The sequence below is a fragment of the Neopelma chrysocephalum genome, unplaced genomic scaffold (assembly GCF_003984885.1).
Source record: "Neopelma chrysocephalum unplaced genomic scaffold, ASM398488v2 Primary Assembly neopelma1_147, whole genome shotgun sequence".
Lineage (NCBI taxonomy): Eukaryota > Metazoa > Chordata > Aves > Passeriformes > Pipridae > Neopelma > Neopelma chrysocephalum.
In genome coordinates this window covers 13,914,175-13,931,102 of record NW_020897809.1, presented here as the reverse complement: position 1 = coordinate 13,931,102, position 16,928 = coordinate 13,914,175, and the positions used below count along the sequence as shown (strand labels likewise).

The 16,928-nt window shown below is 40.8% G+C and overlaps 1 protein-coding gene across 10 annotated transcripts in view; it reads left to right on the top strand.

The window, feature by feature from the left end:
* FOXP1 (forkhead box P1) overlaps positions 1–16,928 on the top strand; it is a 345,834-nt gene that overhangs the window by 110,318 nt on the left and 218,588 nt on the right. For 3 of the 10 annotated variants that reach the window (XM_027700822.1, XM_027700816.1, XM_027700819.1), the window contains one exon: positions 14,599–14,664. The gene's annotated coding sequence lies outside the window, so the exon portion shown is untranslated. Of the gene's footprint in view, positions 1–7,289; positions 7,441–8,097; positions 8,117–8,257; positions 8,272–9,048; positions 9,093–10,097; positions 10,174–14,598; positions 14,665–16,928 lie in introns of those variants that run through there. The other 7 variants (XM_027700825.1, XM_027700827.1, XM_027700826.1 and 4 more) reach the window with 7 other exon arrangements.

Genomic DNA, 16,928 nt, shown 5'->3' with positions numbered 1-16,928 from the left:
GCCAAGGATTCCATGTGCAGGAGGAGTAGAGGGATGCTCTGTGCCATGGGGGAAACACCAGGTCTGCCACCCCCTTCCTGGGCTCAGGCAACCCACTGACAGCAGGGACACGGGCAGAAAGGAAGGTGGCTTCTGCCAGAGCTGGTGGTAACAGGGACATGAATTTAAATGGGGAAAAAGTTTATTTGCTTTTTCTTGCAGGAGATGCTAAGTGATTTTGCAGTTTGAGTGGAGTGGCATTATTGCACTTAGCTCTGCATTTATTAAATAAATTTGTTCTCCAACTCAAGTGTTAAGTGTGTATTATGAAACCTCAGAGCCAATCTTAGTGGTTGCAGTGTGCAAATATTTTTAAAATTATGTAATTAAACAGGGCTTGGGCTGCAATGTCCACTGAAGTGATTTATTAATTGAATGGTTTGATTAAATTTAATGTTATTTTAGTTTATACAGAAAGGGTTGGTATCTGTTTCACAGATAGGGACATCTTGTGGGGCTGTCAGTGATGGTTCAGAGGTCCTTAGGAGGAATCTTTAGCACCCAATTAAATATTAACCAAGAAGATGTGACTCGGTCTTTCTCTGTCCCTGAAACTGTGTTTTGACATCTAAGGCTGGTGATAAAAATTTGCTCAGCAGAATCACTTGCAATGCACTCTATTTATCACTAGATTATTTCCAAATTAATCACGCTAAAAATCTTTCCATTGTAATTGTGCTGGGGCTCAGCGCTGTATGATGTGTGTAAATAAAAAATGCCCTTTTAATTTCATGTTAACTGTGTCTTGCCGCTGTTGCAGCCAAACTGTATCTGTTTCGGTGGAATGTCATTTTAAAGGTATTGTGGTTACTGAGCAGCAGCTGTGATTGAAAAGTATGTAAACTAATCTTTAGTTGCTCGTGTCATTTTTATATTCTTATGTCAGAACACAAGAAAGCTGCTTTAAATTTGTCTTTCACTGTGTATTAATTTTCAAGTCTAATTTTTCTTGGGTTAAAGCATATACTGCCTTCTCTACTACACATTACCATTCAGTGCCAAAGTAAATGGCTACTTGTGAAAAAGTACAAAATTAGTTCCTGCTTGATTACTGTAAAATAGATATTTATTTTCGTAGGGAGAGTTTTTATTGCCAGTGCATAAAGGACAATTATCCTGCACGGTATCGGTGACTTAGAAGACGAAGTAATCAAGCATCGCATATTTATTACTGTGAAGAGCAGGGCTGTGCATTGCGTTCCCAAAAACAAGAAAAGAGGTACAAGGAGGTTTGGCTTTTTGTGTTTTTTTTTGGTTGTTGTTGGTTTTTTTTATTTATTTTATTTTTTTCTTCTAGGCTCGCACTGTGTGTTGTTCTGCTCTTTTAAACGCAGACCGTTGGAAATTAAATCCTCAGTTAATATGTCTGCATAAGAACTTCTTTGTCTCTTGATGCCCAACCATTGAAAATTAAATGTGGTTGCGGATAAGTATTTATTCATACCATACCTCACACCTGATCTTGTGTCAGTATGACATCATCTTTGCCACAAAGATTTCTGGTGGTTTAAAAATGTTCCGTTGTGAAATAAGTGGGAGAGGTAGAAAAGGGGCAAGGAAGGCAACAAAAATAAACTACTAGTGGGATTTGATGTTTTGCCAATTAAAAACAAAATATAAAAAATCATGTTCTGAGGTCCACATGCTGCCTTTGATCCATACACAGGACTTCCATTTGTGCCGGTGGCTGTTCAGCCTGCGGAGGGAAGGCTGTACATGACTTAATTTGTATGTTGTGGGAAGTACATTTTCCTAGCATGTGGTCTAGCTTACTTGGAGAATCTGAAATGCGTTATAAATGTAAATGCTGTGTTTAAGTAAAACTTCATTATGTTTTGGTGGTTTCCAAAAATGCACAGGATTTGACCTTAAAGTGTTATTTCAAGGTGTTATGATGTATGAGCTAGACTTTGTAGTCTTCTAAATTAAATCTTTGAACATGTTATTATTGTATTTTGGCATCGGCAAGATGTAGTTCTCAGCTATTTTCTGTCACAGCCTTCATTTTTCTAACAAGAGTAACGAGACAGGGCCAGATTCTTCTGCAAGAGGCGTGTGCGGGATGGGGATTACCCTGTGTTCACTGTGGTGTAACTGAGGACGGGTCTGCCATTCGCATCCAAGCCCATGGTCAAGATGACTCCTTGTCCGTGGCTGCCACCGGGTTGGAGCCGGTGCTCCTGCAGAAACGTGGGCACAGCTACGACCCACCACCGCTCCCCCGACCACTGCAGAGTCCCATGTAGGATGTGGTGAAGGGTTTAGCATTTGGATCCAGATCTGGTTCATATATAAAAGGGGTTGTGTTTCTGTTTGGAAAATATGAGCCCCTTTTACGTAGCCCAGGTGTGGATTAGCTCTCTAAACCATTTGCCCATTCCTGTGTTTGTGGGAGACTGTTTTCAATTCTTACAAAGAGGCCGTACAAGTCAAGCCATAGAAACAGCAGAAGCAATCCAAAAGTGGATTTAAATAAAAAAATAAAAAAAAAAATTAACAAAGTGTTTGTGATCTCAGGTTGGTAGTCTGGATGTGGGAGCAGACATAACCGCTATACATATGCTTATTTCCAAAGAAAATAACTGCAAAACATTTCCACCTATGCCATGAGTGCTCAGGGCTTGTATTTCTCTGTAACAGCCATCTGTTTGTGTTACAGCAGGGCCGTGGGCACTGTTCCCTCCGTGGCGTGGAGCGCCCAGGTACAGGGAGGGTGCCAGCCAGCCAGACGTGGGGATAGGCAGGGTTTGGGCTGGGTGAGTTGTTGCAGAAAAGTCGATTAAGAAGAAGAGCTCTGAGTCAACCCCCGGGGCCGTGGCCGTCAGTCGACGAAGAGCCAGAGACAGACCGTCTTTGTAGTGTTGGTTTTGGTACTGGTTTCACGTTGCACGCTCGTGGTATGAATCATGATGGTTACGAGGGTGATTTTCCCCTCAAGAACACAATACCTCCCCCAAACAATTGTGGAGCCACCCTTTTGGTCACTTTGCATAGCTGTCTTTCTGTCTGTCCATCCTAAGGTGGTCTTCCACCATGGGCTTGGGGTGGGAAGGGAGGGCAGCACTCAGCCAATGCACATCGGAGCCTTGTCCTCCATCTGTGGCCAGGAGTTCCCCGTATTCCTCCTTTACATAGGAGGCTGGCTCCTGGATGGGGGAGGCCTGAAAAATCGGTGCAAATCTTCAACATAAAAGACACATGGGATACCCTGCTTTCCCTCTGGCATTCCTTCCCTGCTTCCCAAATAGGGAGTTGCTTAGAAATGCATCCAACCTCGAGTTCAAAATGGATCGCTTACCCGTGTTTCTTGAACAGCTAATTTTGCTGGCACGTTATTATTCACCCTCTGCTATTTTCACACTGTGACACAAAACTAGAGAGAAGAAGAGATTGAAATTTTGACCGGTACGTTATCCTGATACCTGAGATGCTGTGTTGATATGAGAGTATCTTTACCACAAGGACTTTCTTGGTGGTTTTAGAGATCCCAGTGTGAATAAGTAGAAAAAAGCAGAACTAATAGCTCAAGAGAAGCAAAAATATTTTTTCTTAAAGTAATTGATTAACATGCAAATATGTACTGTATGCATATTAAATATCATTTCAAAATGTGATGGGCAGGAAGCATAAGTGATGCCATTTGGTTTTGTGGCATCAGTGTGGGTTGATTAAGGGGGTGGGGATAAATTTTGGGGATTATTGATATAGCATGAGTAGAGCCAGATGGTTGTATTACACATCTTTTGTGTTCTTGTTTGCTTCTTAAAGCAGTTGCAGAATTTTGCCCTGGGCAAAATTTACTCTTTGCTCGTATGTTCCCCTGTGAATTTACTTTTGACAAAGTAGTTCACAAAGAGGAGAAATGCTGTGCCCACAAACTCATCTCTTCCCTTCACGTTTGTGAAGCCAACAGCCCCCTACTTAAGAAACATTTTGTAACTTGTGAAATAAATTAGCAGTAGGTGCAAGTTCAGTTTGTGTGTGTTGTGTTTCGCTACCCCTCGGTGTGCAGTACTGATTTACAGAGTGTGCCATTTTTTAGATTTTCCTTGCGGTGTTTTGCAGAAGAAACTGTGGAAATGGCAACCAGTTTGGTTTAATGCTCTACTGATGTAGTATTCTTCCATTAAAGAAATGTTGTCTTAAAGATTAATGAGCTAGTTTTTCCACTACTCTTATTTTAAAGTTTTGAGATTGTGGTATACCTGATTCATGTGATCAAAAACACATACTTTGTGGTATTCAGGTTGAGTGGGAGAAGGTTGTGCTAGGTAGGTGTTTGTGACATTTGTTGGAACTGCTTATCACCGGAACCACCAAAATTTACATGTGTTTGTTATTTCCCTTTGAAAGCAATTTTTTATTTCCCATAAAAAGACAGGTTTTTGTAAAGGCTTTGTGAGAAAGAATTTGCTTTATTTGTGCCTCACACCAGTTTTTGTGGGTGTAACTCCATTGACTCGGTTACTCCCAGCTTGCATTCCTCCTGGAAGATGAGTTCCCTCTACATCTGGCAATTATAGTGGAAACAGTCATGCTTGCAAACGTTTTTTGTCTCTGCCTGTGTCCCTATGTGAAATGTGTGCTTGCAGAATGTGAGGGGGCTCACCTTGCTCACGGTGGTGGAACTTTTATTGGGGACCAGTTCATGCTGGGACTGACTCAATGGCCCCACATCTGCATCCCCTCTCCAGGCAAAGCTGATCCCCATGTTTTGCTCAGACTGTGAACAGCAGCTTTGGACCCATTTTTTAGAATCACTACTTGATGTAAAGGTGGGGATGGGCAGCTCTGACCCCACTGAAATCTCTGAGTAGTTTAGTTGCAAGTCTGAGACTGGAGCAACTTACTCCTCATAATGATGCCATTGTGCTCATCTGATCTGATCAGTTCTGGAAATGTTTTAGTAAGTCTATCTTACAACATTATAAGAAGATAATCAGCTGCCTTAGAAGGTCCCCATCTGGAGTATAGAGTTCTTTTACTGAAAGATGTTTTGCCTTTCCGAGATAGCTCTCGCATTTCATCATCTGTTGTGCAGAGATGAAGTGCATATGAAAAGTCAGTGACTCTGAATCCATCTGTTGTTATTATTTTCCACTGATAATTGGCTTGAACAATGAAATGTCTGTGTCTGTAGCCTTTGAAACTGTACACCCTGTTTATTTTGTGGAGGTCTTGCTCCTCTCTCCCCCTGCTTTTTTTTTGTTTTATTTTGGTTGGGGTTTTTTTTGTTTCATTTTTCTCTCAGGCTCTAGTGGAGCTTGCATGAAGATGACATCTTTGACTCTGTGCATCAGTATGTGTCACTCAGCATCTAAGGCTTGCCTGCCAATTTTTGTCAGGGTCCTGTGTCTGTGCTGTGTGAGTGTAGAGTAGGCTTGCAGCAGGAAGACTGGCAGATCCAGAGTTCATAGATATCTTACCTGAAATGTAGTATTTATAACACTTTCTCTATTAAAATATTAATTTAGAGACCAGTATCTTTTACCTGTGGAATTAGATACTACCTGTAATTGTGTAATATATTCTGTTGCATCCAGTTTTGCACGATGCAGAGTATTAATATTGGATTCCACTAACAGCAGTTCCATTAGCTTGCTCAACCAGTATGAGATATATATGAGCAGGGAGGCATAACTACCAGCCAGAACTGCCAAAACAGTCATTAGAAGCTCCATTGGGATGGACAAAGGCTTTTACACAGTGATATACTGATTAAATTTTGTTCTATGGTTTATTTGCATCAAGGTTAGATCACTATCATCTATGTGAACCGTATTATCTGACACCTTATTTGGAAGGTCATTTCAATGCAAAAATGGTGACTGATACAGGAGCTCTAAAATTTCCTGCCGGATTCTTTCATGAAGGATTTTTACCCTGTTAGGCTGGACTAGCTCACATTATCAATGTTTTTGTGCCTTAACCTGGTGAGTTTATCCAAGGAAAAAGTAAAAACTCCCTCCATACTGTATGAGTGCTCAGTGGAACTGAACACGCCTTAGATCCCCATTAAAACTGTGAGTTATATCCAGTATCCTTTGAAATAATCTGTGACACATGCTTGAGAATCCAGTAAATGTGTGTTGCATCTTTTAAAGCCTGAATCTTCCTGTGTCTGTCTGCGTGTAAGTGCTCTTTCAGAATGAAATTTTGGGGCCGGACGCAGCCATGTTACGCTGTAGTCTGGAGCTCGAGAGAGTAAGGCAGAGGACTATAATCTTATTTGTGTTTCAATGGCAATCATTTAATACTGCAAGTTATTAAAAAATAATTAAATTACCAAAACCAACATGTAGCTGGGACTTACAATAAAAGGTCAATGTGATTTGACTCCTTAAGTTAGGAAGGGACACTGGTGAATTCCAATTGCTTTACAATCGTGCTGCTTCATTCTATTTCTGGACTGGAAGGATAAATGAGACTGAAAAAATAATTTATTTCTCTAGAAGCAAGAGTAAATCACAGTATATAATTATGTATATTTGATTATAATAATAAATGCATAGATGTGCTTGGTGGTTATCACAGTCTCTAATTTAGTTGTTTTTGAAGTAAATATAGTTTGGAGAGGTCATTTTATGAGAGTAATATTTTGAAAATAATGTTTTTAAGGAACATTTCAGAAATTTCTTCCTTTTCCCCAAATAAACTAGTAAATAGGTGTGCATTATGCAGTGATTCATAACAGCTAAAATAGCTCTGTGTGTGGAATGTCTTTTTATATAGTAAACAAAACAGGGACAGCACAAGCAAATGCAGATTTAATCTGTCAACCAGAAGTCTCTGTATTAATTTTAAATCCTTGTTAAGAAAAGACCTGGTCAGGAATGTATTGGATTTCAGTACAGTTAATGAAAATTAATTTTACAGGTGGTGTTTGGTTGTGTTTCTTCTGCTTTGGCGAGATGGGTGACTGAGCCAAAGCGGGCACAGCACACGATTCAGCTCTGTGCCAGAGCAGTGCTTAGATTAGAAATGAACGTTTGGCGTGGAGTTGTTGGTGCTGTTGTTATTTACTATTAGAGGAGCAAAGCATTTAGTGCTGTGATTTGATCTGATTTTGCAGCTCCTATCCCCTTAAACAAGCCGTGTAGCTTGTCAGAGATCAGGACAGGTAGAATGCACAGCAGGCGTCTGATTTGAGCCAGTTACTCATTTGCTGAGTGTTTGTGTTTATGCAAAGGGGCCTCTTCCTGCATATTTAATCTAGAGTAAGGCAGTGGCTTTTGTTGTGTTTAGACCACATACCTTCAGTCCTTCCTTACACTGCAGCCAGTGTTGAAGCACAGAAAGGCTGGATAGTCAAAAGTGCTTTAGTGTTTTCAAACTCTCAACTTTCTGCAGTTGGTTGGGAATTACTGTACAGCTCTAAGCCTTTTTCTTCCTCATTCATGGGTAAGTTTGCACTCGGTAAAATAAGATACTTTTGTTTCTGTTCCATTTTATAAATGCACAAAATGTTTGTTTGTTTGTAACTGTCCAAACCTTCTTCAGCAAACGTGGTCCGCTGAGGGAGTTTGTTGCAGGAAATTAGATCAAGAACACAGGTGTTTCTGGAATATACTTTTGAATCAAGTGCTAAATGCCATATTGCAATAGGCAGGTATTTACGGGGCGGGGAAGTGGGGGGGAATGAGTTCGGTGTTATTATTCTTTGTACTAACAAATCCTGTTTTGTAACTGTCCTGAAGATAATGCTTCCATTGTTAGCTAAAAGCTTTCAAACAGTGAGCAACTGCAAAAGCAGCAGGGGAAAAAAAAAAGGCAGAAGGAGGTGGGGGGAAAAAGGCAACCCTCTGGTCTTTATTGTTTCCTTCGCAAGGGTCCTCACTCGAATGTCTGCGCTGTAATAGGGAGGTTTTTCTTATGTGGAAATTGAATCGTCTCTTCATTGATATTAATAGCACACTAGAGATGTTAGCCATGATGCAGAGTACCAGAGCTGTGGAGTAGGAAACCTGATATTGCAGGGGGAAAAAATGACAGTCCTCTTGCTCCTCAATGTGGGAGACATCCCTCCCCGAGAGCGGAGTTTGCATAATGGCATCCTGCCTCAACTATTTACTTATAGGTATTTTAATCTCGGGCTTTTTCTTTTAGTACAGGCGTAATTACTGTCGCTCGCTCCTGCACTTATTAACTGCGCAGCTCGGTTACTGATTCCGTCTGGACAAATTAGTTTTAAAAATGACTTTGGAGAGAATCCGTGCGGTGTGCCTGCACAATGTATATAGTGTATACGTAATGTGTGCCGGGTTGGGAGAGCGTCAGGGTCTGACGAGAGGGAATTGGCATCAAAAATTAAAGAAAAGACGACAAAGGGCACGTCTTGGAGGCTGAGGGTTGTAGCACAGACAGCGCTTGGAGAAATGTGGAAAAATGTGCGGTGAGGCCAGAAGTAGTAGTTTTGGTTCCCAATTAACTATTTCCTTCGTTTGAGTAACTCCTCTCAAACAGAAGAGTGTGCTGTTCCACCACATGTTGGAAAGTGTGAGAATCTGAATAAAATTTCATCAACCTTATTAAAATATGTAGGGACTTTGGTCTTCTTGGGTACGAATCAGCCTACAGACTCAGAGGCATTTATTAACAATAAGACTGCTGAGGTTTTTTAATAACAAAATTACAAATACCGTGTCTAATTGTAAGTGTATTACTTTTATGCACCAGTTAAAAAAAAAAACTTTTTATGAGGAAAAGTACCTCAGTCAAAGCACCTCGTGTGATTAGTGCTATTGTATTCTTAAATTTTGATTGATAGAGATAATAGTTTTCACTTAAAAATACAGACAGGTACTTTAACTTTCCATGACAATAGCTATTTGCATTTCTTTTATCTTTTTGTTTAACATTTGTGGGGGTTGGGACGGATTTGATTATTAACTCTTATTGCACATCGAGGTAAATGCTAAAACAAAGCTTTTGTTAAAGCTTCAAAAGGTAAAACAGCAAATATTGTTTTTAGGCTTCAATATTTAAAGGCTGTTAAAGGATACCTCGAAAATATTTTCACATGACCACGACCAGGAGTGTCACTCGCCTGCCAGGTAAGGGACGGGCCCGGGGGCGGAGGGGGGGCTGTGTTGGGGGAAAGAGCCCCCGAGCAGCGCCGGGGTCACGGCAGAGGAGGAAGATGTTGTGTGTCTGAGTGTCTGTGTGTGTGGAAAGTGGCGTTGGAGGGTTGTGGAGAAGCTCCAGCCTTCCCCGAGGACCCGGCCGTGGGTCCCAGCCGGGCAGCGGCGGGGCCGGTGCTGGTGGGTGGCAGCGGTGCCCGCGGCCAGCCCGGGAGCCCCGCTCGCCGCTGCGCTCGGGAATGGGAAATTCCTCCCGTTACTTCCATCAAGGAGAGGTCAAGTTTCAGGAGGAGAGTTGTAACGCAGGCATAAAATGGTTAAGGCTGGCACCGAGGCACGGGGAGTTATTTTAAGAAGCGGGGAAGATCTGGCGATACGAGCCAGGCGGCTGCGTTTGATGGCTGGCTCTGGCTGAGCGAGATGGTGGCCCCTGGCTCGGGGAGATGGGATCTGGCAGAGGGACATGATAGCCCCTGGCTCGGGGAGATGGGATCTGGATAGGGAGATGATGGCCCCTGGCTCAGGGAACTGGGATCTGGCTCAGGGATGGCCTCTCCTCACCTGACAGACAGCCTGGGTGCCTCCTCACCTTCACCTGGGATGGATTCAGTGAGGGCCAGCTCTGTTACAGGGGGTGATTCACGCGAGGCAAGCGACCAATCCATCATTAAAAGATGCAAGACTTAGCGATCGCAGTTCAGATTCCGTGTTGGAAGCGAGCTGTTCGTAACTTGTCTGCGAACTGCACCCGTATTCCCTGTAAGAGCTGTTTAAAAAGCGGGGGAGGAAAAGGATCGTGATTAGTTTCGTAGCATTGGCTTACACCGAGTTATTCTTTTCCAAGGTTACGGTGGACTTGAAAGGTAATATTATTTTGAAAGAGCAAATGTGCTGTGCATAGCTTTGTCCTCGTGCTGTTATTTATTTTTATTTTATTTTACTTCTGTTTAGAATAAATAACAAGCACCAGCCAGAGATTCTGAACAGCCTGCTAATGACTGAAAATGAAAAATACAGTATGATTTGCTCCCTCCTTCCACCGAGAAGCAGCAAGGTAGCAAGCATTGATATCCCTGTGTTTTGGCCTGTACCAAATCCATTTCCCCCTCTTCAAAGCGAGGTGAAAGAACTGCACTCAGTCTCTCACAGTTTTACTGTTCCACCTGCATTTTACTTTCTGAGGAGGTGATAATGACTCCTGGTGTAGAAAATCTCCTGTGCCATGCCTCCTGAGATTTAATACATGCTGCACAATAAAAAGTGGCCACCTTGACAGTGGTCAGAAAAAATATTTCTCCCTCAAATTATTTAAAATATTTAATTTAATATATTTTTTTTTAGGTTGCTGGAGAGCTCTTTAAAATAGGTACAACAAAACAAAACAACTGCTGACCACCCTCAAAGCAATTCTACACATGATTTGTGTGTATTAGTGCAAGTAGCCCCACCAAGTGCACTGTGTGAGAAAAGTAACCTGTGTGCAGAATTGGGCCACGAGCCTGCCTTGTACCAGATGTTGTTCTTCATGATCAGTGTACATCCTGTATTTTCAGAATGAGCAAAATACCAAATGAAAAACATTTATTTTTTCTTGTACAAACATCCAGTTGACAGAATCGCAGACTGTGTCTTTTCTCTCACTGGACAAAAAAAAGTAATGATTACGAGAATAGTAGGACATATTTCATATTTCAGCCTGTGTGCAGTTGAATGTGACTCAGGGAGTTTTGAAAGGAAGAAACAGCTGTATTAGGTGGTTACGGTTCACTTTATTTAGAAGCAATTACTGCACAGAAGTGCTTATTTTGAGGATCAGGTTTTGGTATTTTAAAGCTTCCAGGAAGCTTTTTAGTAAATATTTGAATCAGATACATTCAATATATTTCAGCTGGTCATCTATAAGAAAAATGAATAAAAATCTCATTTCAAAAACATTTTTTTCTTGTGCTGTCAGGTGTGTATAGTTTTTATATCTATATAGATAGATAGATATTTGATTTTTTAAAAAACAAAAGAGTTCTTTCTAGGTAGGGAAGGTGAGATTCCTTTGCTGCTTTAGGTTTCCTATAATGAATTGCAGGCTTCTCAGGGCTGGGACACTGGCAAAAAAAATGTACATGCGTAATTTTGACCAGGGGAGCAGCTCAACTAGTGTTCTACTTTCCTGTGTAAAATTACTCAGAGCTAGTTTGTGTGGGATCAAGGTCCTTGTCAATCTATTTTTGGCTATACCCAAGGCTCTTCTCATTTAGATATTAGTAAAAATGTTACTGTTTTAAGTAGACTTTCGTTCTGCAGTGCTCTCTATTTCTGTGTATTCTCTGTATTATTAGTTAAATTTGGATTTGCAGTGATCACTTCGAGTTAGGGCTCCATCCTGCAGCCTCCCTGAAATGACCTCCCTGCCCTGAAGGAGATCACTAAATGGAATAAGTGTTCTGGGATCAAAAGAGTTACAAGGTCCAAGCTGACAGCAGGTATAATGGCAAAGCCTCTGATCTTTTTCTGGTCCCTTGGTACTGGGTAAAGAGGTAGGACCTGATCCAGAGCAATAATGGGGCTTTCTGTTGAAGCGTTTATGGCACTGGCTCAGGTGGTGATCTTTTTAAGATTATTGTTGTCTTTCCAAAATCCTGCCGAAAACACTACTTTAGAAAGTATCTTCATATCCAAGGATTTCAAAATACGTTACCAAAGTATTTACCCAACTCAGTAAACTGGGTAAACTGAGGAACGTGGTGAACACATTTCATGTTTTCAGGAATATCTGGTAAAATCTGTGCAGGGCACGTAGATTTGCGTGGACTGTTCCCTGTGTGGGATATCACTTGAGCCTTGGGGATGGCTTTGAGGGCTTAGAAACCTTCCTTCCCTCTGCTCGTGAGACAGCAGGACCACTGCTACTCGCTTGCAAAGTGGATTTTTGTTTGTGGTTTGGTTTTCTATTTTAATCATCTCCTTGGGGGGAAAATATGAGTGTAGCGAAGTGTCTAGCTTTGGTAGGATGGGATTTTTTCTTTGTTTGCTCCACACACACACTTACAGTGTTGATGGTACTTTGTGTTTATCTTAAAGACAGCATGATGGAAGGAATGTGTGTTGCCTACATCAATTCGCTCACCCGTATAAACATTTTCAGGAGGAAAGTCTGTATTTGTGTTTCTACATTTTGAGATACTCAACTTTTAGACTATTAATGAGAAATTTTCACAGGTGGGAACAGCTGTCTCTGCTGCTCATTTTAACTTCAATGGTACATTATCCAAATTTTTGAAAGCCAGGTAGCACATAGCCAGCGTTAGATAACCAGAAACAAAAGCAGTCTGGATTTTAATCAGGCAGTAATTTGTGAGGAGAGCTGAGTCCTCCTCGGTGCTCTGTGTGTGTTGCCCTGAGTAGACTCTGTTGGTCTCCCACCAGCTGATGGTTGGGCTGGTGTTACCAGGTTTCCTTGGAGCACGTTTGGTTCATGTGTCACAAATGTGTTTAGAAAATGTTTACCTGCCTTTTTCAGCGCTGCCCAAAGAGATACAGAATGCACATTTTATGCAAACGTGTGATTTTCAGCAGTTTCCTTAAAAAGTACGTTTTAAGATGGTTCATTTGCTATCATGAAGACTCAGGGTAGAAATGAAGTCTGCTTGCCAAAATACTGCCAAAATAAGGATCCGACTGCCAAATACCCAGAAAATTTATAAAACAGATAAATATGAAAAGAGGTTTAAAGTGTCAAACCCACGATAACCCCTGCAGCAAAGCAGGATAAAAGCCTTTATTGTTGCTAATCTAAGAGCACATCACATGTCAAAGGTCACGTATTTTACATAAAAGATGTATTGTTTTACATACTCTCAGGAAGGTGAGCCCTGACCTATTATGATGGAGTAGTGTTATGTCCTTTACAGTGCAGAATAAGGAATGTCTTATATGTCTACCTCAGCAAAGCGTGTAGGGCTTCAGATACAGCAAACGCGTACAAATTTTGGCCCCTGATGTTTTGGTGCTGCATTACAAGAACTGTGAAAAGCTTTTCAATCAAAGCATAAAAAATAAAAATAAAGTGCCAGTGAGCAACAGATAAAACCAATATTCATTTCATCTCAGGGTAACCTTTTTTTTTTCTGGCTAAAAATAATCAGGTTTCAATGGTAAAGAAATAATGCCTCATTCTCATTGTGAAAACATTTTTCCTTCCAAAATAAATGGCAAATGAGTTCATATTCTCTTGAAACAACTTAGTGAAGATTCTGATTTTTCCCAGAGGTTGGTATTTTACTGCTTCAGTAAAAAGCTTAACCTAGTGATGCAAATAGTGCAACTTACCATTTGGTGAGTTTCACAAACACCCCCAAAACTCCACATCACTGTGTGAATTTTGTGAAATGGAGTTTCACGTAGCTCTGTCTTACACATCCACATGTCACCGACTTTCCGTTTCGTATGATGTCATCTGTGTCACCAAATTATCACATATTTCTTTCTGTCTGTATTACATATTACTCTGCACCCCTGCAGCAGCAGATCAGCATTTCAGTGAAATTATGTTATAATTTTACTCTGTTAAAGTATTTGGTCAATTGAGGTGGAATTAATTCTGAATGCTGTTAGTGGTTTGAGTTAGTAACTTGATCTAAATTAATAAACAAATGTTTTTCTTTTCTCTTGTACCATATGTTGATCCCAATTACATGAACAGAAAGTGGCAGATTGTCATGTTTCTTAAAAGATTACATACTCTTTTGCATAAGAGAGAGTACACAAGATGCAGTAATATACAGGGTAAAAAAAACCTACACGTGCTGTTTTCTCCCTCCTACTTTTTATAAAGATACACTTTTAATTATTTCGCTTTTTAATACCCACTGCTCTTGCCACCTTGGCATGCTTGGTGTGCTCTTGATAATGCTTAATGAGAAGATATCCCAAGACAGTAAACAACTTTTTGAATTAGGAAGATGCAGCTAGTTTTAAAATCTCATCTAGGACTGTGTCTCTATGGAAAAGGATGAGAAAAAAGAAAGGATCCAGAAGCTAAAATAGCAGCGGTTACAAATGGTCTTAAAATGCCTTAAGTAAGGAGAACCCATTCAGACAGTAGTCAGATTTCTGAAACAAAGAACTGAACTCATCTGTTATTCAAACTGAAAATAGATTGATAGACATCAAGATTAAGAAAGTTTATGCTAGAGAACAAAGATGTCTCATCTTCATGGTTTTTTTTTCCCTGCTTTTGTTTCTTCCCAAAGACCAAGTTGTTCATGCTCAAGAGCCTCACACTAGCTGGTACTGATAAGCACCAGTCCTGTGACTTGATTGTTTTTATTAACTCTCTCTGAAAGTCATTCACCATTAAACACGATTAGATTCATTTGTTGCTTTATTTATGTTTGTACTTGCAAATGTGGTGCCAATGAAAATGCTTCGGGTGTTGTTGCTGACACTGACCCAGAGTCACGTGTGTTACCTTCTTTCTCTGCAGGGTAAGAAGAGTGACCTTTTTGGGTGGCTGTAACTGAAGATTGCTTTACAGGAGCAACTGAAGAAGGTAAATACAAATATTGTTTTGCACACAGTTTCTGAAGTATGTATGAAGGAAGGATCTGATCCTAGAAGCACCAGGACTGTGCCTTAGTTGCACAAGTAGAAGCTCTTCTGGCAACATAAAGTTTGCAGCATTTGACTTGGAGCTTTGGGAGTCCCTGCTGTGCCTTAAACCCGTGTTTTGCCTGGGAAACCAGCGGTTTAGGTGTCCAGTTATATTTTAGGAGCAAGGCCACAAAGATGCACATTTTGGCTTTGAGCCATGTTCCGAGAAGGCTGTTTGGTAGCAGGGCAGGGCCTGTGTGCAAATGGGAAGACCCTGCTGTGGCTGGTCTTGGTGGCCACATGGCCAGATCCATAGCCCAGCATCCATGGGTGCTGGGCTGGGAGCTGCAGCAGCACAGCCCCACACAAGGTCCCCTTACAAATCCTTAGGGAATGATCAAATCAGCTTCACTGCTACTTTGTCCCAGGCTGAGACACTCCTGGATTTACAGCAGCGCATCGAGCAGAGCAGGAGAGCAGAATTTAGCTGTTAATTTGATTGCTTATTATCACTGCAGAAATTAAAACACGTGCTTTTTAGTCTTTCGGAGCACAGCAAAAAGGAAAGAAATATCACTCTCCGCAAAATGATTTTTATTTAAAGCAACGTGAAAGTCCCTCGCTTCTAAATTAACTCCTTGCCTCTCTCCTTGTCCAAAGTTTCAAGTTGGAAGGGGATATTAACATCACAAAAGTGGTGATTCACAAAATTAACTTGCAGAAGAGAAGAGTAAGGCAGATCAGTGTTTGGTACTGAAGGGTGTCATCTGACTGAGGTTCATATGGCTGCTTTATAATCACCTTCTTTCAGAAATTAATAGTCGGTTAAGCACCATAGCAACAAGCAACACTGATGTAAGCGTTGAGCAGTGGCTGCTGTTCGCTGTGATGTCAGTCCTCGTTAGTGCTGTTCTCTTGACCTTGTTTGAATATAAAATGGTGATTTCATTTTAAACTTAGAATTTTACAGATGACTAAATGCATCGGAGCGAATTAGAGCTATTTTTATTTTTAATTTTATTAAAATGTACTTGAAGGGGGGAAAAAATGTCCCTGTTCTCTTCTGGTTTAAATTAAAATAGATCTGAGGACGATGTGGGGGTTTTTTTCAGTTCTTTGTTGCCAAAAATATCTATTTAGTTAGGATGAAATTCATGAAGTTTAACGGAATATTGCAATCCTTGGCCATGCCAATGGTGTTTGTCAGCTATATGATAGAAGCCTATCTTCAAGATTTGAATATTACTGGGGTTTTTTTGTGGTGGAACCTATGAGGTATTAGATGCATTCCAGCTATTGAAGAAGAAGCAGATCTTGCAGTTTAAGAAGATAGTGTTTCCTTGCCCTGCAGTGATGTTTGTCCTTCAAATTTTTGTGAAGAAGGGAAAAATCTGAAGTGCTAGGTGCATTGGGGGGCTCAGAATTAATGGGATTCTTATTCCTAGTTCACACGTGGCCGTGATGCTATGTGACCCAGGAAAATTAGGAATTTTGGTGGTGATGAATGCAGGACACTACCTTTAGACTCACCTAAAATTTGTAGGTCTCTAGAAGCAGATATATTTTGTACTGCTGCCATCAGTACACCACTCATGTCACACATCCTTCAGCAGTGAGCAGTTTGGGTGATTCACAGAACTTATCACTGGAAAAGACCATTAGATTTTTCAGTCTGACCTCCTGCATATTGTAGGTTATTGATTCTACCCCTGAGCAGAGCTGGTAAGTAGAGTTCAGTCAAACTGTTTCCCAGAAGCTGATCCAGGCTCAGTGGGAAGACATGGTCAGTTATGGTGTATGAAAGTGGGTGTTTTCAAAAAAAGGAAGGACGTGTTTTCAAACTACACAACAAAATCCAAAACTTGATGGAAAACAAGTTGTTCAACGTGTCCTTTAATGTCAGGACTTGTTCCTCAGAGAAGGTTTGGCTCCATCCCTTTTCTGCTGCAGTGAGGGGTGCAGTTTTCCACGCAAACCTATTTGCTGCAGTAATTTTGCAACATATTTCATAAAAGAAAACCATAATGAATGATATGTGGTCCAAGAAACTGGATGTCAAATTTAAACTGGGTGAGAATTGAAACTGCCGAGATAATAAACCATGAGAATAGGAGATAGTAATGGAAATAGTGATAGAGTCCTAATTAGAGCAGTGCCACTGAAACAGGGAAGGTTAAGGGTTTGGTTGATTGAGTTTGAGCTCAATTGCTTGATAGCTTAATT